Source organism: Rhinichthys klamathensis, unplaced genomic scaffold, assembly GCF_029890125.1.
Source record: "Rhinichthys klamathensis goyatoka isolate OS25496 unplaced genomic scaffold, OSU_Roscu_1.1 h1tg000144l_1, whole genome shotgun sequence".
In the NCBI taxonomy this organism is placed as follows: domain Eukaryota; kingdom Metazoa; phylum Chordata; class Actinopteri; order Cypriniformes; family Leuciscidae; genus Rhinichthys; species Rhinichthys klamathensis.
Window position 1 is genome coordinate 191,240 of NW_026606679.1, and position 21,806 is coordinate 213,045.

Genomic DNA, 21,806 nt, shown 5'->3' on the forward strand with positions numbered 1-21,806 from the left:
TGTGTCTGTCAGCGAGGGAAACAACTTCTGGGATGGAGGCCCATCGCCCCGTAACAGAATCAGAGCGCTTGTGAGAGTCCAATCAAATCAATGTCACCTTGGATGATCACTGGATATGATCTGCCGGGATCAGGCTTCAGGGGAAACTAAAGAAGCGGGAATAAATAAGACGAAGGAAGTTAGAGAGCGACAGAGAGATCAGGCTTCAAAGAACGCAGGGAATCATGTTGGATTGGATAGAGCGAGCTGGAAACGAGCGTCGTTATCGTATCTCTCCTTTGAGAGGATGTCACCCCTGTTTTTCTTTCCTGCATGTCAGGATATTGATCGCACTGCGTCGGAGATGTAGACAAAAAAAAAAAAAAAACTCTTTATCCGCACAGAAAACCGCTCAAGGTGAAACTGAGTAACAGAGGACATTCATCTCAAAGGAAATCCATCAACATTTTTTTCCACAATCCTAAATTACCACGCAAGACGTATTTTAATTTCATTCAGGCATTAAGAAAATGACTCTGGGAGCTGGTTTGATTCCTGAAGGGTCTCTAATGACATGATAGCATCTGTCAGAGTTGGGAGGGAGAGAGTCCCTGCGTACAGGAAAGCCCTGGTAGATGCGGATAATGAAATCTCTGTTATTAGCTCTGTTCAGCGTAATACCCCTAATGTGTAATTATGTGCAACAGATGTGTAGGTCTCTGCTTTGTTTACTTAGGAAGTCTATCGGAAGAGCCTATTATTGCATTTGAGGTCACAGGAAAGTGATCCGTCATTGGGAATTAAGAGTAATGCGGACATGAGAGAGAAGTTTGAACATGCGCTGGAAGGTCTGAGCTGAAATGGTGGTCTCATTTTCCCACTCTTAGGCCCTAACGGCACACCTGATGTGGATTTGCGAGTCCACAAGACTCCCTTTGCTCGTTCAGATTCAGAATGGTGCACAATAAGCTCAGTCTGCTTGAGGACTGCAACACAATGGTTTATAGCAGAAGAGACAGCAGATTACAACCTATGGAAGCTTGTTTCCGCCACTGAAAAAAAAATAAAAAAAAAATAATTGCGACTTTTTATCTCACAATTGCGAGATATGAAGTCAGAATCGTGAGAAATAAAGTCGCAATTGCGTGATATAAAGTCGCAATTCTGAGAAATAAAGTCGCAATTGCGAGATATAAAGTCGCAATTATGAGAAATAAAGTCGCAATTGCGAGAAAAAAAGACAGAATTGCGCAATTGCGAAAAGTCACAATTCTGACTTTTTTTCTCACAATTCACGAGTTCACACTTACATCAATTAAACAGAGTAAAGATTATGCGTATTTGGCGTGCTGTCCGGGGGGAGGGCTCCGAGCTCGGAATTTTGCCCGAACCCAGAGTACTCCCCCCGTTGTTGTAAGAGTATTAGGACTATAAGTGAGGAGATGGGGTGGTGGAGGGATGCTGTTAAACTGTCAATGAACGGAGGTAAGTTTGCTGTATATATGCACAGCGCTTAACTCGTTGATTAAGCACCACTCGTGTCTAATTAGGTTTGATTATCTGAATGTGCTCCACGTGTGTTTAATTAGGTTTAATTATCTGAACGTGCTCCTCCCGAACTTTGTTAATAAAACATCATTTCACGAGTTCACACTTACATCAATTAAACAGAGTAAAGATTATGCGTATTTGGCGTGCTGTCCGGGGGGAGGGCTCCGAGCTCGGAATTTTGCCCGAACCCAGAGTACTCCCCCAAAAGGCAAAAAGAGCAAAGGACAGCCGCCAGACTAAAGACCCCCCAAAACGCAGAGAATTTGGCGGGCTGGCGTTTTGAAAATAAGCCTGGTTGCTTGACCAGGAGGGCCTGCTGGCTCACGAACGGGGAGCAGTCGTAATTTGGAACAACAGTTGGGAGGGCTCGCACCGTTTCTCGACGGGAGCAGCTCACAGCGTCAGACAGGCGAGCTCTACCGGCCGATGAACAGCGTGATTTATGCCACCTGACCAGGAGGGCCCGTGTTGCCTCTGGCGGGAGCAGCTCACTGCGCTGGGCGGACGGGCCCTACTGGTTGACAAGATTTGGGAATGCCCAACCAGGAGGGCCCATGTAGCTTCCGACGGGAGCAGCTCACAGCGTCGGGCTGATGGGCCCTACCGGCTGACGGTGGAGTGGCGCGTTTTTTTTTTTGGAAGCCCGGACTGGAGATTTCTTGCTGTCCGCTGGGAAATCGATACCTGTTGGATGGGAAAGAGAAAACATAGATGCATGCAAAGTCCGCTGGGAGACCAATGCTCGCTGGACAGAAAAAGAGGAAACATAGATGCTTGCAATGTCCGCTGGGAGACCAATGCTCGCTGGACAGAATTATGCAATGTCCGCTGGGAGACCAATGCTCGCTGGACAGAATTATGCAATGTCCGCTGGGAGACCAATGCTCGCTGGACAGAAAAGAGGAAACATAGATGCTTGCAATGTCCGCTGGGAGACCAATGCTCGCTGGACAGAAAAAGGAGAAAACATAGATGCTTTGCAATGTCCGCTGGGAGACCAATGCTCGCTGGACAGAGGAAGAGGAAACATAGATGCATGCGACGTCCGCTGGGAGACCAATGCTCGCTGGACAGAAAAGAGGAAACATAGATGCTTGCAATGTCCGCTGGGAGACCAATGCTCGCTGGACAGAAAAAGGAGAAAACATAGATGCTTTGCAATGTCCGCTGGGAGACCAATGCTCGCTGGACAGAGGAAGAGGAAACATAGATGCATGCGACGTCCGCTGGGAGACCAATGCTCGCTGGACAGAGAAAGAGGAAACATAGATGCATGCAACGTCCGCTGGGAGACCAATGCTCGCTGGACAGAGAAAGAGGAAACATAGATGCATGCAACGTCCGCTGGGAGACCAATGCTCGCTGGACAGAGAAAGAGGAAACATAGATGCATGCAACGTCCGCTGGGAGACCAATGCTCGCTGGACAGAGAAAGAGGCATCACGTAGGGGTTTTAACAGGAATATTAATTCTGAATAGTGAGGTACTGGAGAGGAGACATCACTGCTGCGGCAGTGGAAAAATAGCCAGAGAAACAGAGCTCCTGCGGGAGCAGAGGAGACATCACTGCTGCGGCAGTGGAGAAAATAGCCAGAGAAACAGAGCTCCTGCGGGAGCAGAGGAGACGTCACTACTGTGGCAGTGGAGAAACTTACCTGGAGAAAAAAAGAGCTCCTGCGGGAGCAGAGGAGACATCACTGCTGCGGCAGTGGAGAAAATAGCCAGGGAAACAGAGCTCCTGCGGGAGCAGAGACATCACTGCTGCGGCAGTGGAGAAAATAGCCAGGGAAACAGAGCTCCTGCGGGAGCAGAGACATCACTGCTGCGGCAGTGGAGAAAATAGCCAGGAAAACAGAGCTCCTGCGGGAGCAGAGGAGACATCACTGCTGCGGCAGTGGAGAAAATAGCCAGGGAAACAGAGCTCCTGCGGGAGCAGAGGAGACATCACTGCTGCGGCAGTGGAGAAAATAGCCAGGGAAACAGAGCTCCTGCGGGAGCAGAGGAGACGTCACTACTGTGGCAGTGGAGAAAATAGCCAGGGAACCAGAGCTCCTGCGGGAGCAGAGGAGACATCACTGCTGCGGCAGTGGAGAAAATAGCCAGGGAAACAGAACTCCTGCGGGAGCAGAGGAGACGTCACTACTGTGGCAGTGGAGAAACTTACCTGGAGAAAAAAGAGCTCCTGCGGGAGCAGAGGAGACATCACTGCAGCGGCAGTGGAGAAAATAGCCAGAGAAACAGATCAGATTATTTTATTTAATGCCATGTCGGCATCCAGAGCTATTTTCATGGCAAAAATTCAATCACAAAAATACAAATATCATATAAATACAATAAAAACAAAGCAAATATAAACAACAAGTCATATTATATAATATATATATATTTAAATTAACATGATAAAAAATCTAAAACCTTTTCAGGCATAATCTCATTAAATATGTCCTTCAATGAAGAAACTTCATAAAAGAGCATTCTGCTTGCATGAAGGGCAGAACAATCTAATAAAACATGTTTGACAGATAAGGGAATTTTACAAAACATATACAAAGTTGGGTCTTCAACTTTAAGCAAAAAGCATGGGTCAAACTTGTGTCCAGAGAAACAGAGCTCCTGCGGGAGCAGAAAACTTACCTGGAGAAATGAGCTCCTGCAGGAGCGGAGAAGACATCACTGCTGCGGCAGTGGAGAAATTTACCTGGACAAATTGAGTTCCTCTGGTGTGAGGCTGAGCAAAGGGAGGAGGTTGGGGCCTGGTGGGCCGATGCTCGTCTTCTTGCGCGTTAATCAAAAACGCGAAGAGGTGGTGAGAGATTAAATCCTTGCAGGATTATGCGCATCTGAAGTTTAAAGGTAGGGTAGGTCGTTTTTGGTCTAAAAAACTTTTTCCCAAATCTGTTCAAACCCTCCACATACATCAACGCACAACCAAAATGCAAGCACTCCGACAAAAATCGAGCGACTCTAGACCGTTTAATCTGCACTAAACACAGCTCATTATTTCCTTCCGGGACGAAACAATGGATTGGCTTAGGCGACTGTCACTCTCTCGCAACCATGGCAACACCCCCGCTGCTACATGCGCTGCCCACATGCGCGCACTCGTTTGACTCGAGGAGGGCAAGAGACTAGTAAGAGACACAATTACATGCAAAACACGGCGTATATGTTATGAATCTTACACGAAATTCACCTTCATCACAGTGTAACTGATTGTAATGGGAAAACGTGTATCAATGCAACCTGTTTTTAGCTTTGCTTTATGTTACTAGCTCGTTAACGAATCAAACTCAATATATTTTAAACTTTACCAGTATCGATATGCTAGCTTGATAGTGAGTACTAACAGCCATGTTAGTTGTTTATATTCATAATGATAAAGTTAGGTATTTTATTACATGTGATGTGAGTCTGACATGATGTCACTACATGCACTGCTCCTCTCTGCTCGGCGCTGGTAAGCGCGTCCTCCAGCTGTGAGCTGTCGGCATCGCGCGTTCATGTGTTTTGGGGGCGTGGTTTTGGAAGGAGCCCAGAATGGAGGGGGTGGAAGTGAATGGAGATAAGTAGCTGTGTTTATTACAGCCCTGAGAGGACTACAGACACTCGACCTCTACACTCTCCCTCCCAGAGCACTCACATTCCAACCATGCATCGACACATATAGAAAGCCCAAACAAATTTGGCAAAAAGTTTTTAAAAAAAATTCCTACCTACAATACCTTTAAGTGGCCGAGCAAAGATAGCAGTTCGCGTTTTAGAACAGTGGGAAGGTGGGCGAGATCAAAATATCCTATGGATTTTTTCTTGTGCAGTGAGGCCTGGAAAACAACTGTATCCAAGTTAATGCCCAGAATTCAAATGGACGAGGCTGAACCCATGGTTTTAACCTGTGCAATTGGAATCCCGAGCTCAGCAGAAACTGTGCGGGGCTGAGAGATCGATTATTAAACGTACGAAAATGTTCTTATTTTCTCCGTTTATTTCGTTTATTTTGATCATTTCTATGGGTCATATTACCTGCCGATTTGTTCGTTCTGAATCAGAAAAAACAATAGTGAAACTGTGGCTTTAAACTAGCCTACCTACTTCAAAAAAAATAAAAATAAAAATGCATTTATGCTATAACTTTAAGTTTCTAAGCGATTTTTGTAAATAAATTGCAGGACAGTGTTAACGAAAGGTTCTTAATGATTCTGTGTGCAATCTGCACGTAATGTGCGACCTATTGTTTACGTGTGAGTTTACCAAAAGGAAGCATCGCGTTAATGAACGGCAAATCATTTGTACGGAAACTATTTAAAACGCGCGTTCCCCCGATCAAAATTAGTATCCAGATAGCATAACTTGCTCGTGATTCAACAACTGAAGTGATACGAAGTTCAATTAGGGACAGAAAACGAAAAGGTTTTGAGCCAAGCACTCACAGAGTTGACCCGGCAGATGTTGAGTGTGGACTGACCGGGACTGAATCTGCAGCGCGGCTTACTTAGGGCCTGCTGGGGCGGCCTGACGCTGGAGGAAGACCCGTTCCTTCGAATTAAGAGGGCGGCATTGCCTTATGACCATTTCTCTATGGCAGGAATCATTGAATGGGACAGTTTAAAGAAATACGCGGAAGTAGATTGCTGATGTTTCGCCCGCGGTGGCGAGGACCCATTTGTTTGGCCTGACGCCCACGAGATAATACCAGAGGATTGTGGCAAAGATTCCTAATCCTGAAGGACGAAAGATTCTTCATCAAACGGGAAGCGCTCGATTCGGGCATGTTAGGAAGGTACTGCGGGGCCAAATGCTGTTAAACTGTCAATGAACGGAGGTAAGTTTGCTGTATATATGCACAGCGCTTAACTCGTTGATTAAGCACCACTCGTGTCTAATTAGGTTTGATTATCTGAATGTGCTCCACGTGTGTTTAATTAGGTTTAATTATCTGAACGTGCTCCTCCCGAACTTTGTTAATAAAACATCATTTGTGAGTTTACATCTCGCAATTCTGACTTTATAACACGAAATTCTGACATCTTTTCTCAGAATTGTGAGATATAAACTCGCGAGTTATCAGGCCAATTCTAAGGGGGAAAAAGACTAACCTTTTTCCCCTCAGAATAGTTTATATCTCACAATTCTGACTTTACAACACGCAATTTCAACTTTATATCACGCAATTCTGACTTTATAACACGCAATTGCGACTTTATATCAATCGATTCTGACTTTATATCTCGCAATTCTGACTTTATAACACGCAATTGCAACTTTATTTCACGCAATTCTGGCTTTATAACACGCAATTGCGACTTTATTTCACGCAATTCTGACTTTATAACCTGCAATTGCGACTTTATATCAATAAATTCTGACTTTATATCTCGCAATTCTGACTTTATAACACGCAATTGCGATTTTATATCACGCAATTCTGACTTTATATCTCACAATTCTGACTTTATTTCTCAGAATTGCGTGATATAAAATCGCAATTGTAAGAAAAAAAGTCAGAATTGTGAGATGAAAAGTCGCAATTACCTTTTTTATTTTTCATTCTGTGGCGGAAACAAGCTTCCATAACAACCAGATAATTGTAATCACAAAAATATATCAGACGAGAGGAGCACCTGAAAGGGACCTATCATTCTGAAAAGCATTATGGCAGTAATATAAACATAATAATGACGTTCAAACAAGCAAGCTGAAATGTATGGATGTACAGTAGTCTCATTCTCATACTGTTTGTTCTCACATCATGAGTCGGTTCTGTTAAACATACAGCGCTACCCTAAGTCAGAGTCGCAAATCAATTACTCTAATGAGTGATTCAAAAACTGAGCACAACTAGTAGCTATAGTACTGTTCCGGAACAAATTCTTTTAATGAGTTTTTTTTTGTAAATCAAAGACATACAGCCCAACTGGTATAGTCTGATTCCCTACTAATATCTTTAATGAATCAATTCTGTTTAATGAATCACAAACATACAGCACAAACTATAGTCTGATTCCAGAACAAATTATTTTAATGAGTCAATTACTCTAAATGGTAATGTAAAAACATGCATTTTCTGTAATGCTGCTTTGAAACGATATGAATTGTGAAAAGCGCTAAACAAATAAATGTGAATTGAATTTTAATGAGTAGATTATTTTACATGAATCAAAACCATACAGAGCGTATACGGTTCCCTAACATAAGATTCAAATGAGTTGCTTCGTTTTAGATGAATCAAAAACATACAGCTCAATTAGTATAGTCCGATTCCACAACAAATTATTTTAGTTGGTTCTTTTTAGTGAATCAAAACCAGTGCAACCAGTGTTGTCCGATTCCCAAATGAAATATTCTAATTAGCCTGTACTTTTTAGTGAATCAAAAGCTTATTCAGTATAGCACAACTAGTATAGTCCTATCTGTGAGACTTAAATCACTCACTGACTGGTTGTTAAAATGACTATGTGTAGTTAAGGATACCAGACTGATCTCATGAAATGGCGTATGTATGACACGCCAATTCGTATTTCCATTTTTGGCGTGCTATCAACACGCATAATCGCTTTTCAGCGTGTTTATCAACGCCTTTGACTTAACGTTATATTACTGTATTATATATAGATATATGACCTACCCCAACCCCGTCCCTAAACCTACCCGTCACTGGGGTTAATACCATTTATGAGTCTTCTCCTACCATCCTAGGAAAAGAAATATCGCTCCACAGATGTAGATATAGATTTTGCTTCGTTTCGCTCGGACATTTAACGGCGTACACATACACGCGGAATCACTCGGACATTTAATGGCGTAGACATACACGCAAAAGATTTCGGCGTGGACATACATGCGGATAGCTCAAAATGCGTATAGATAACACGCCACTTGACTTGAAAGTGGCGTGTATGTATACGCAAAGTCATGATGTCATGTTGAGGATACACATTATGGATTTAGTCAATGATAGAAACATTTATGAAATTAATTTTTGGTTTAATACTATTATTTGAATACATAGGCCACAAGTCTATGTGGAATTACGTCACCAAAAAGGTGGACTCAGTAGAGGACATCAAGGACTGAATGTGGCATTTGGGACAGGCCTATCTCTCTCTTTCTCTCTCTCCTTATCTTGCCATTCCTCATCACCTCCTTCTCCAGGTAGGCCTATATTTCACCGTGTACTTATCTGGGATGACTGATGCCTGCTGAAATGAAAAACCTGTGATTACAAAGACTTAGATTGATTTAATTAGATACTTGTCCGACCTAACCTGCGAACAGACGCGGCACGGCTGGCTGACAACTCCACGAACATGTCCATATTCCCCCGACACCCTGTCACCTCACTTAAAGAAATAATACATCTCGTGCTCTTTTCTAAAAATACCTCCGGGAGAAAAATGTGTGAGGCTGAGAAATCTATAATTAATGTGGTCATATTTAGCAGCCGTTGGAAATATGATGTGCTCGCCGCTCTTGTTCTCTCTCGCTCGTCTTCCCCCCCTTGTTTAATTTCCCGCTTTCTCGACTTCTCTTTCAGCCGGGTTTATGGTCAGGAACCTGATAATCCCAGTGTGAAGGAGGATAGGCGTGAATATAATCAAAGCATCCGAGATTTGTCTACAATTCCATCATATGTTTGACAGCTGACTGGTATAATTAGCAGCCGAAGGGTTTTCCAGCCTGAAGGGGGGGAAGCATGTGCTGAGGGAAGAGAAAGAGAGAGACAGCACAAGTATAGAGGACTACTGCTATAAAACAGCTTATATATACAGTCTCTAGAATCTTTATAGACTATACCATCATCAATAATACAAAATGGTGACCTGTGAGATAAAGATCAGTCTCGCCAATTAGTCTGAGTGGGCGATTCCTTGTCAGAATAAGCTGCAGACAGGAAGAAGCCACCTGACCTACATGAAAATGGATCAACCACAGTTTGCTTTTATGCTCAGCATGCAACAAAGTGAAAGCTCTGTCATATGAATGGTGCAGGTGGTTCTGTGAACATTTTTAAAGATGAAGAAAGTGTGACAACTCAACACCACGATGAAAGGGTTATTCTGAACGCTTACTGGAAGTTTCTATGCTATTACTTAAGTGTTCTGAATGGTTGTTAAAGGAACACTCCGACTTTTGGGGACTTTAGCCTATCACCTTATCCCCCAGAGTTAGATAAGTCCATACATACCTTTTTCATCTCCGTGCGTGCTGTAACTCTATCTGACGCACCCACCGCTAGCCTTGCTTAGCACAAAGACTGGATGTAAATGGTTGCAGCTAGCATACTAATCCAAAAGAGGGACAAAATAACGCAAACGTTTTTCTATTTACATGTTGTGATTTGTATAGTCACAGAGTGTACAAAAAACAAAGTCACATGAGACACAGACATATTTTAACCGTATAAATACTGGGAACTATATTCTCTGAAGGCGAAGCACTGCTACTTGGGCGGAGTGATAACCGCAGCACCTGAGACGCGCTCTCTGCTCCTCACCACGGCACGTCTCAGGTGCTGTGGTTATCACTCCGCCCAAGTAGCAGTGCTTCGTCTTCAGAGAATATAGTTCCCAGTATTTATACGGTTAAAATATGTCTGTGTCTCATGTGACTTTGTTTTTTGTCTATACAAATCACAACATGTAAATAGGAAAATGTTTGCGTTATTTTGTCACTTATTTGGATTAGTATGCTAGCTGCAACCATTTACATCCAGTCTTTGTGCTAGGCTAGGCTAGCGGTGGGTGCGTCAAACAGACTTATAGCACGCACGGAGATGAAAAAGGTATGTATGGACTTATCTAACTCTGGGGGATAAGGTGATAGGCTAAAGTCCCAAAAAGTCGGGAGTGTTCCTTTAATGCATTGCATGTGGTTTACAGTATATGGGGTTTTCAAGTGAAAAGGAGGACTATGACACATGCAAACTAACCAGTAGCATTCTCATTCATTTGCCATCTAAATATTTGTCTGTTTTTTTCCCTCAGTAAAACAGTATTTTTCACAATTTACCAGTAATATATATTATTTTTTTTTCCTGAACAAATCAAAACCATACAGTGCAACTAGTATAGTCCGATTCCTACACAAATGTTTCATAATGAGTCTGAATGATTTTAATGTTCACTTCATATTCAACAATATTACTGATCTGACGCTGTTGTAAAACTGAACTGGCTTCAGCTAAACAACAGCCAAAATGCATTATTTTCCTGTTATAACTGTAAATCTTTTTTGAAAATCTGTATTGTATAAAACATCGTATAAATAAAGGTGACTTGATTTGACTTTATGGAGTTGGCTCATAAAGAATCAAACTAGTAGAGTCAGATTCAACGAACGAATGCCTCTAATGAGTCGATTCTGTAGTGAATCAAAAACAGAAAGCGCTACCCGTGTAGTCCGATTCCCTGACCTCACATATGGCTCTAACAACAACAAGTCACTTCCAGAAACAAGGAGTAAAATACACAGTAATTTTTTTCTTGTTTCAAACAACCTATATTTTAAAACAGACTTATGATAATATTTTATGCCACAAGATATCTTGTTTAAATTGGACAAAAAAATAAAATACAATTTGCAGTGTAAAACCTTGTACACATTGACGTCTGGAATGTGCATAAAACAAGCCAATCAGATTAAAGCTTTCAATTTTGAGATAGTGCTTAAAAATATAATGGCAAACGTCCCACCTGTGGGACGGTGACAGTCTAGCTAATCACCACTCGACATAGTGTATTTAAGCCCGGTTAACACCCATTATGTTCGAGTAATGAAGCTAATGATGCCTGGCGTCTGTCCCCATCCATCCAATGGGGGGTAGGCTCCGCCCCTGCCTTCATCTTCAGGCAGGAACTGCAAGTGTCTTCTACCCTCCGGATTTGGATTACGGACAGGGCCCACACCAAAGAGCTTTTCATTTTGCATACAAATTTTGCATCGTATTCATACATTCTCTTGCCTCCCGAATCTTTCTGGTAGAATGTTTTTTTTTTACTACAGTGCGATTTTTCCGGGCTTTATGAAGTCATAATATTCCTAATTTAAATAATCCCCGCCCACAGAATACGCAGAAAAGCCAGACGAGGCCTGGATGAGCTGCTGCTTTGTCAAAAAGATGCTGTTTTTTCTATATTACAACATGGTTAGCTTCTTTGATACATTGCTTGTGTGTTTCTTCATTTGTGAATTTGCTAGCCAACATTAGTGTTGATAATAGTGTTGTTAACTGTAGCTTTTGTAAGCTCTCGTATTTTGTAAGGCTGTTCACTGCCGCTTAGGAAAATTAACCATGTTTTTGTGATCGATTACTGTTTGTATAACCATAGTTTTCTGACAAATATCATGATTAAATGGTGGATAACATTCTAACTATAATGTGCAAGAAAAACATACCACTCTGAAACGTCCTGTGAATTCCGCGCTTGCAAAGTCTGTGCATGAAATTCTTTCGGATGCTCCTCTTGTTTGTTAACATTGTCAGGGTCTGAATCGGGTTTGAAATTGCCACCATCCTTTATATTTACACTAGAGCAAAACTTGAGGTTATGGAGGGGCGAGACATTTCCCGAACACACGCTAAGTGCTGCCAATCACAACACCCTGGGCCAGCTAACCAATCACAGCACATATGCGTTCGGGACAGACTGGGGGGGAGAGGAGCTGTAAAACAAATATGAGAAAAAATAATGTGTTTTTTGAACAATCAACCATGAAAGCATATTCTAGTACACCCCAAAAAATTAAATTAAGACTTTTTAAACGGGCATAATATGACACTTTTACTAGCATGCACTTACAATGAGCAATACATTTGTTATAGTACTTAATATTTTGTTAATGTTAGTTAATAAAAAATACAGCTGTCCATTGTTTGTTAATCACATAATTACATCACATTGTCACGATTATGGACTTCTATTTTGCTGTTCTGCTCTGTTAGTTCCTGTTTTGCCTTCTCCGTTTAGTTCTGGTTTCGTTGGTTAATAATTATCTCCTTGTTATTGTCTGATTACGTATGTTTTACACCTGCAAAAGGTAAGGCAACAGCCTTTTTTTCTTTGATTTCTCTAGCCTGGTCAATTGAAATCTTATTGTAAAAGTGTTACCGTTATTTCTAATCATAAAGCCTATATTACAACACGGTTATCTTATTTATGATACCATTGCTTGTTTTTTTCAGTTGTGAATTGATTTAGATATAATCGTATGGTAAATTAATAAATATAGGTTGAAGTTCCTAATTCTGTTTAAACTAGCTTAATTTAGAACGATGAACGGTGTGTATTGTATGTGTGTGAGAGAGAGAGATGGCAAGAGATCGAGTGCTGGGGAGTGTCATTTCATCAATAATAATGTGTTTCAGTTCAAGGTAAATGCACATCTCTCGTCCGTCTACCATTGGACTCCTCCCTCGGGATCCTATCTAATCATAAAGGCTATATTACCATTTCTCTCTATCATTTCTGCATAGCCGGTCCCTTCATATTAGTACTGAAAGCTAAATCTGTCTAACATCTTCGCCGGCAGAAAGCCAGGCTTTATTTAGAGCAGTGTTTCACTTTCTGTTACATCCCAGTTCATGTGCTTTCCAAAACACACAGATTGACTGGAGATAGACTATACAAATGAGATCTTGGAAAAGGAGTCCGGGTACAAAATGTGAGGCACAATGTATCATGCATCAACAAAGTTAGTACATCTTGCTAAGTTTAAAGTGTTGTTGCAGTTTATTTATTTATTTATGCTTATGAAAATTGTATTATCTTCTATGCTTATTTTTTTGTTTTCTGAAGTTGACACCATGATGCTGAAGTGTTTTAAGTTTTTAAAGGGGTCATATAATGCCATTTTTGTACAAGCTAATATGATTCTTTAGGGTCTAAATTAAAAGTTTGTAATATACTTTAATTAAAAATTCTTATTAGTATTGTAAGAAAACACTTATTTTACCCAGTAAAAAACAGCTCTGTTTTCAGCACGCCGTTTCAGTGCATATGACTTTAAATGATAATGAGCTTCGCTGACTCGGCCCCTCTGTTCTGTGTGTACATCGTTTGTAACACAATAACACAAAAACCATAACACGTTGTTCAGTATAAACGTGGGATTATGAATTATATTGAGAACGTCATACATAGAAAACATGCCGTAATGTACCCTGAGTGTAAACCTTAGACGCATTCATTGTGAAGCGTGCAGCTAGCGATTTACAAGGATTAATATAAATATTAATATAAAGTTTAATAAAACGTTACACTCACTTCAGTTCTTCTGGAGGTTCAGCAGGAACACGAATAGCTGGTACCAATCCTGTTTTCATCAGGAGCAGCTTCTTAGCAAATCCAGCTTTATACTGATCCTCGTTTATAAAGCAGTCTGGTGTGAAATGATTCGCGCAAACATGAGAGCATTGACGTTGCTCGTGTGGAATATTCCCTTCGAAAACAAACTCAGCCACTGCGTCTTCAGCGGTTCGGATTTAGGAACATTAAACTGCTGTGTTCGTTATTACACCCAAGAACAGAACACCACAATCGCTTAGACGCCATTCTGCTCATAGACAGTGCTCCAGCATATCAACAATGACCGGTCCGGTCCGGTCCGCGCCGCGCAGACTATGATTGACAGCTCGCTCGCTCACGAGCGAGGGCGGGTCTGTGTTGAAACCCTTCTGTCAATCAACAATCGTGGGAGGGGCGTGCGAGCTTGTGACGCCACAGGCTCGAACGGCTCGATTTGAGGCAGGGGAAAACATATAAGGAGATTAAAATAAAACCACTGGATGGATTTTTAACATTATAAGATGTTTGTGTACAGGCACTGCTATGGAAGCAAATAAGAGACATAACTATTTGAAATTTAACAGCCACTGAATACTTAGTTTTGAAATATTTTATTTTGAAAAACATTTACCCGAATTTATTTCCTCTGAATTCACCCCTTTGAAATTATTTTACTTTGGAAACCATGTATCTGAATTTATTTGTTTGTTTGTTTTGTTTAAAAACCTGAATTTCGATTTTAATATTTTTCAATGCTCATAAATTCAGATAAAAAAAAAAAATCAACTTACAGAATTTCAGATAAAATAGATTCAGGTTGATCAAATTCGACTGCTCAAATTCAGATCGAAAAATTCAAGTTAAATATTCACATGGTAACATCCGGGCTAACCAGGATAGGCCACGCCCACACCGGGGGGAAAGCAATCCAACCGTCTCTATTGATTTGCATTGCGAGAGGCTGCCTCGTCATTTATGACTTATAACAAAAAAAAAAAACAATGTCTAAAAGCTGTTGTGAGACAAGGTGTACAGCAAACAAGCTAAATAACCCAGAAATGATTTTTTATACGCTGTCGACCCCCAAAAACGGTTTGTTCTCTTACGAGAGGTTCTCTCGTATTGCGTAAGCTTGCTTACGCTGCGGGAAAGATTCATCTTTGCTGAGATATTGAAGCCAAAAAATTATTTCATAATTTGTATCCATCCACAACGCAGTTCCTCTGCGGCAGACCTAGAGCAGGCTAGCTAGCAGCTCATTGGTTCGCTCAGAGAGAACTGCTTAAGCCTATGGGAGAGCGGGGCTGAACCCGCTTCCAATGAGAGGCGCCCGCGCGCTCATTGCGTCATGGCCCGCCAGAATGGGCGTGGCTATGGTGTATATAACAGTCTCTCCCAGGCTTATATGTTGATTCATTTCATCTTCAGCAAGCTGCACGCTTCTGCTGTCCTGAGAAAAGCCGTCGCCGTCGAGAAGGCATCACTCTAGCGAGCTCCCGGACCCTGAAGAAGCCGGCCGTCTTCGCCACCTTCAGCCGCCCTGCAAGCTAGCGCCATCCGACGACTGTATCCTTCTCTTTCTCTATTTATATCTAAAAGAGCCGAGCGTCTTTTTAAAGATGTCTCGTTTTTCCTGCGGCTCTTGCCGCGCTCGTCTCGAGGACGGAGACCGCCATGTCATCTGCGCTCTCTGCCTGGGACTCGAGCACGCAGAACTCGCCCTCGCGGATGGAGGATGCGACTTCTGTGAGAGCCTGCCGTTGTCGTCCCTGCGGGCACGACTTCTGGCAGCTAAATCCGCTCCCGCGCCGCCTTCCTCTTCGCCGCGTAAGAAGAAACGCCGCTCCCAGAGGCCGCCGGAGCCCCCAGCGGAACAATGCGGGCCGCCGCCGCCGCCTCCCGCTTCCCGCTCTCCCTCCCCGCCCCTGCCGGACATACAGTTGCCGCCGAGTGGCCGCTCTGTCGCTTCCGATGACGCCGCGGAGGAGAAGGACTCCTGTTCACTGCTCGCATCAGACAGTGAAGAATGGTCATCTCTCGGATCCACGAGAGAATCGGCGGGGATCCGCGCCGGGATAGAGGAGGAACTAATGCGCCTCCTCTCACAGGCCGTCGAACGCCTCGGTCTCGAGTGGTCTCCTCCACCCGAGCAGGCCCCGAACCGGATGGACGGCAGCTTTTTTCATCGGCGCTCGACCCCCGCGTGCAACCTGGCCGCTCCATTCCTGCCTGAACTTCACGCAGAGCTGACGAAGTCCTGGAATGCCCCGCTCTCGGCTAGAAACCGCTCTGATATATCCGCCTCGCTGCGCTCGGTGGACGGAGCCGCCGAAAAAGGTTACTCAGCCATGCCGCCCGTCGAGGACTTGGTCGCCGCACACCTCTGCCCGCCCTCTGCTAGATGGCGCTCTTCCCCCACGCTTCCTTCGAAAGCTTGCAGAGCGACCTCGAGCTTTCATGCTCGCGCCTACGCCGCCGCCGGTCAGGCCGCCGCAGCGCTACATTCTATGTCTGTCCTCCAAGTATTACAGAGCGATATTCTCCGTGAGTGGGCCGAAGGCGGTAGAAACCCCTCCCCCGCTGTCACGGATCTGAGAAGTGCTACGGACCTCGCCCTTCGCGCCACTAAAGCCGCCGCACAAGCTCTGGGGAGATGCATGGCCAGCCTTTGTGTTGCCGAGAGACACTTATGGCTCACGCTCGCCGACATGGGAGATTCTGAGAGCGCCGCGTTTCTTAACGCGCCCCTCTCCCCGACGGGCCTTTTTGGATCTGCTGTCACGGGAATCGTCGATCGCTTTTCTGAGGTCCAGAAAGCTACTCAGGCGATGAATTTGTTTCTGCCCCGCCGCGCTAGCTCTTCCGCGGGCCGCTCTCGCGAGCCTCCTGCCAGAGCTCCACCACAGCGCCCCCCTCCGCAGACTCAAACAGCCCAGCGCAGACAGGGCGGCCGCCCTCGCTCTCGCTCTGACAGCCGCCGCAGACCGCCGCCCCCACGAGGCCCGCGACCTAAGATCACGCTGAAGCCTGATCATCAGAAGTCTGCCTAGCAAAGTCAAGAAAACGACGGTGCTCTCCCGCTGCGGCCGGACCGCCGTCAAAGCTCCGCCCTCTGCCAGTCCCCGTTATTTCGCCGACTGCTGTAGTGTTGACCGCCACAAACAAGCCGGTGTCCCAGCCCGCTTGCGAGCGACAAAAAGCCGTTTTTACGGCTACCCAGAGAAATCTCAAAAAGAGAAAATTTGCCAGTTGTGTAGAAAATTTGCCCACAATCATGTGCTCACCCATACACACAAGCATAACATATCCCGTGTCTCTATCAGAGCCCCATCACATGAAACGGGCACAGCCCGCTCTAATATCAGAGAACATAAACACGCCCACGAGCTCGTGCGCGTGTCCCCTCTCTGCTCGCTCTGTTTCACGGCCCATAGACTCCTCTCTGAGTGCAAATCCCGTTGCCACACACATTCAAAGCGCGCCCACACACTGTGTCCAGCCCCCTATGTGCAGCAATCAGGGCGATATAGCCATTCGGCCACTAGCCGCATGCTCCAAAGCGTGGGAAGCCATTCCAGGCATTTCCCCGTGGGTACTAAGCATTATAAAGAACGGCTATCTGCTACAGTTTCGCCGCCGCCCGCCTCGTGCGCGCGCGCGGCTCGAATCTACTGTCAGCCCGCTGGCCGCCGGCACGCTCCGCTCAGAAATTGCGACGCTGTTGCAAAAGGGCGCCATAGAGAGAGTCCCACCATCTATGACCGAGTCGGGGTTTTACGGCCGTTATTTTCTAATTCCCAAGAAAGACGGCGGCCTCAGACCGATTTTAGATCTCAGGTCTTTGAACAAAGTGCTCATGAAGAGACCGTTCAAGATGCTCACTACCAGGAAACTCCTCGCGAAGGTGCGCCAGGGGGACTGGTTCATCTCTCTAGACCTGAAAGACGCCTATTTTCAGATCCAGATAAATCCCCGTCACAGGCCATTCTTACGTTTCGCCTTCGAGGGTCATGTTTATCAAAACGCCGTTCTCCCGTTCGGCTTATCTCTGGCGCCCCGCACATTTACGAAGTGCATGGATACGGCGCTCGCCCCCCTGCGGAGCCAGGGGCTGCGCATATTGAATTATCTGGACGACTGGCTGATTTTGGCCCAATCACAGACGGAGCTTCTGTCGCACCGCGCAGTTCTCCTCGACCATCTGAAAACGCTGGGCCTCTCTGTCAACTGGACAAAGAGCTCCCTTCAACCCAGTCAATCGATTTCCTTTCTAGGAATAGATTTGAACTCGGTCACGATGATGGCTCGCCTGTCTACACAGCGCGCGCGCAGTGTACAGCGACTGGCCGCCTCGTTTCAGATGGGCACCCGCTCACCTCTGAAAACTTTTCAGAGGATGCTGGGTTACATGGCCTCAGCCTCCGCTGTGCTTCAGCTGGGCCTTCTGCACATGCGTCCGCTTCAGCTTTGGTTAAACAGCCGTGTACCCCACCGCGCGTAGAACACGGGCCGCCAGCTGATCAGAGTTACGCAGACATGTCTCACGGCGCTGCAGCCATGGACAGTAGCAGAATGGTTTCGACAGGGCGTCACGATGGGGACCTTTTCTCGCCGAAAAGTCATCTCGACAGATGCATCCAACACGGGTTGGGGTGCAGTCTGCGAGGGCTCACCGGCCTTCGGCCATTGGTCGACACAGGAAAGCCCCTTACACATAAACTGTCTGGAAATGCTTGCGGTCGAGAACGCGCTTTCGCGCTTCCTCCCGCTCATTCGGGGACACCACGTCCTGATCCGTTCGGACAACATGGCTGTGGTCTCCTATCTCAACCGTCAGGGCGGTGTCAGGTCCAGGAATCTCTTCCTACTGACACACCGCATTTTAGTTTGGTCTCAGAGCCGCCTGCTCTCGCTCAGAGCGACGCATGTGCCGGGCCATCTGAACGACGGTCCAGACATACTGTCCAGGAACCTCATCTCCTCAGGAGAATGGTCCCTGAACACACAAACGGTCCAAATACTGTGGCGGCTATTCGGCAGAGCAGAGGTGGACCTCTTCGCGTCAGAAGAGAACGCTCACTGCCCAATATTTTTCTCGAGGAGCGAGGACGCGCTAGCCCAGGAATGGCCTCGCCGCCCGCTCTATGCATTCCCTCCGATCGCTCTGCTACCACAGGTAATTCAGAGGATCAGGGACACACGCCACTCGGTGCTCCTCATAGCCCCGCGTTGGGAGAGTCAGAATTGGGTTCCGGAGCTCACTCAGCTGTCGCAGACAGCCCTGTGGCCTATCCCAGTCAGAGCAGATCTCCTCTCTCAGGCTCGCAGCACGATCTGGCACCCCCATCCACGGCGCTGGGCGCTACATGCATGGGTGATCAACGACTATTCGTTGATTTGCCAGAAGGAGTAAGAAACACTATCATACAGGCTAGAGCACCTTCCACGAGAAGGCTCTATGCGTCTAAATGGTCTGTGTTCTCAAAATGGTGCACCGACAAACATCTGGACCCACGGTCATGCGAGGTGCCGTCTTTGCTTGTTTTCCTTCAAGAGATGCTGGACAAGGGCAGGTCCCCCTCCACTCTCAAGGTTTACGTGGCAGCCGTCGCGGCGTTCTCTGAACCCTGACGCGCTCAGTCCCTGGGCAAAGACGAGTTAGTCATCCGCTTCCTCAGGGGAGCTAAGAGGATGAACCCTCCGCGCCCCCCTTTGGTTCCTATCTGGGATCTTTCTGTAGTTCTCGAAGCTATGAAAGCACCCCCGTTCGAACCGCTCGAGTCTGTGGACCTAAAATACCTCTCGCTCAAAACCGTCTTTCTGACGGCTCTGTCCTCAGTAAAACGCGTGGGGGATCTTCACGCGCTCTCATCCAGCGCCGCGTGTCTCGAGTTTGGTCCGAATGATTCTGTTGTCATTCTCAAACCTAGACATGGCTATGTCCCGAAGGCGATTGGTACCCCGTTCAGGGCTCAGATTATTTCCCTATCGCCTCTGCCTTCATCCGATAGTGAGCGCGACGCCAATCTCCTCTGCCCGGTGCGGGCTCTGAGATTGTACACTACGCGCGCTGCCGCGTTCAGACGGGCTGAGCAGCTTTTCGTGTCGTTTGGGGGGCGCACCAAAGGTCTGGCCGCCTCTAAACAGACACTGTCTAGATGGATAGTAGACGCTATCGCCTCTGCTTACGCATCTAAATGCCTGCCCTCTGGGCATCAGGGCGCACTCCACTAGAGGCATGGCCTCATCGTGGGCATGGTCCTGTGGAATTTCCATTCATGACATTTGTGTGGCCGCAGGATGGGCCTCCCCGTCCACTTTTGTCAGATTTTACAACTTGGAAGTTCCCGCCTTGCAGGCAAAATTACTAGCTGTCTAAACGACCAGCTCCCTAAGAAGCTGCATTACTGGGAGTCCCTCACACAACCGGTTCGCCCCTTGTGCTCTCCTTAAATGCTTATACACTTCATGTGCCCGCTCTGCCGGCCTCATACATGCTTATGTATACACTTCATGTGCCCGCTCTGCCGGCCTCATAATACATTCACTCCACGTTAAAAATCCCCCGGTATCACCCTGGGATTCATGAGTGGATTCATAGCGCGCACGGCGTTGACCAGGTGTTCCCGCAGCGTAAGCTAGCTTACGCAATACGAGAGAACCTCTCGTAAGAGAACGAATCGGTTACCTAACGTAACCTCGGTTCTTTCTAGAAGAGGGAACGAGTATTGCGTTCCCGGCCGTGCTTGCGCTACTAGCGTTTCGCTTCACGCTGAAATAAATCAACATATAAGCCTGGGAGAGACTGTTATATACACCATAGCCACGCCCATTCTGGCGGGCCATGACGCAATGAGCGCGCGGGCGCCTCTCATTGGAAGCGGGTTCAGCCCCGCTCTCCCATAGGCTTAAGCAGTTCTCTCTGAGGGAACCAATGAGCTGCTAGCTAGCCTGCTCTAGGTCTGCCGCAGAGGAACTGCGTTGTGTATATATACAAATTATGAAATAATTTTTTGGCTTCAATATCTCAGCAAAGATGAATCTTTCCCGCAGCGTAAGCTAGCTTACGCAATACTCGTTCCCTCTTCTAGAGAGAACCGAGGTTACGTTAGGTAACCGATTCGTTTTCAGGACATAAAAGTGGATCAATTGAGAAAGAGCGCAACTATTTCTCGAACTACTCTGAGAGAACTACGGCCACTGAAAGGCGACATGATATTGTAAAAATAAATAAAAATATTCATAATTTTAACCATGTCGATTGCTTATTTCACCACCCTATGTGAACCTGAGAAGAGGAGATATATTAAATGTACACCCATTCTTCCTGCTGATGTTCGGAAGCTTATAAAACTGTATTTCTGTTGTGTTTTTTTTAGCTTATTTGCTGTACACATTGTCACACAGCAGCTTTTATGCATTTTTCTGTCTTTTGTTATATGTTATAAGGAGGCAGCCTCTCGCAATGCAAAGTCAATGGAGACGGTTGGATTGTTTCGCCCCGTGTGGGCATGGCTTAAATACGCTCTGTCTCTACACAGGCTCAGCTGTTTTTCCTATCCTGGGTAGCCCGGATGTTCCCATGTGAATATTTAACTTGAATTTTTCGATCTGAATTTGAGCAGTCGAATTTGAGATATGAATTTGAGCAGTCGAATTTGATCAACCTGAATCTATTTTATCTGAAATTCTGTAAGTTGATTTTTTTTTTGTATCTGAATTTGTGAGCATTGAAAAATATTAAAATTGAAATTCAAGTTTTTAAACAAAACAAATAAACAAATAAATTCAGATACATGGTTTCCAAAGTAAAATCATTTCAAAGGGGTGAATTTAGAGCAAATAAATTCAGATAAATGTTTTTCAAAATAAAATATTTCAAAACTAAGTATTCAGTGGCTGTTAAATTTCAAATAGTTATGTCTCTTATTTGCTTCCATACACTGCCAACACACATTTCAGTACAATCAACTTGTAAAAGTGCATGTACCATTA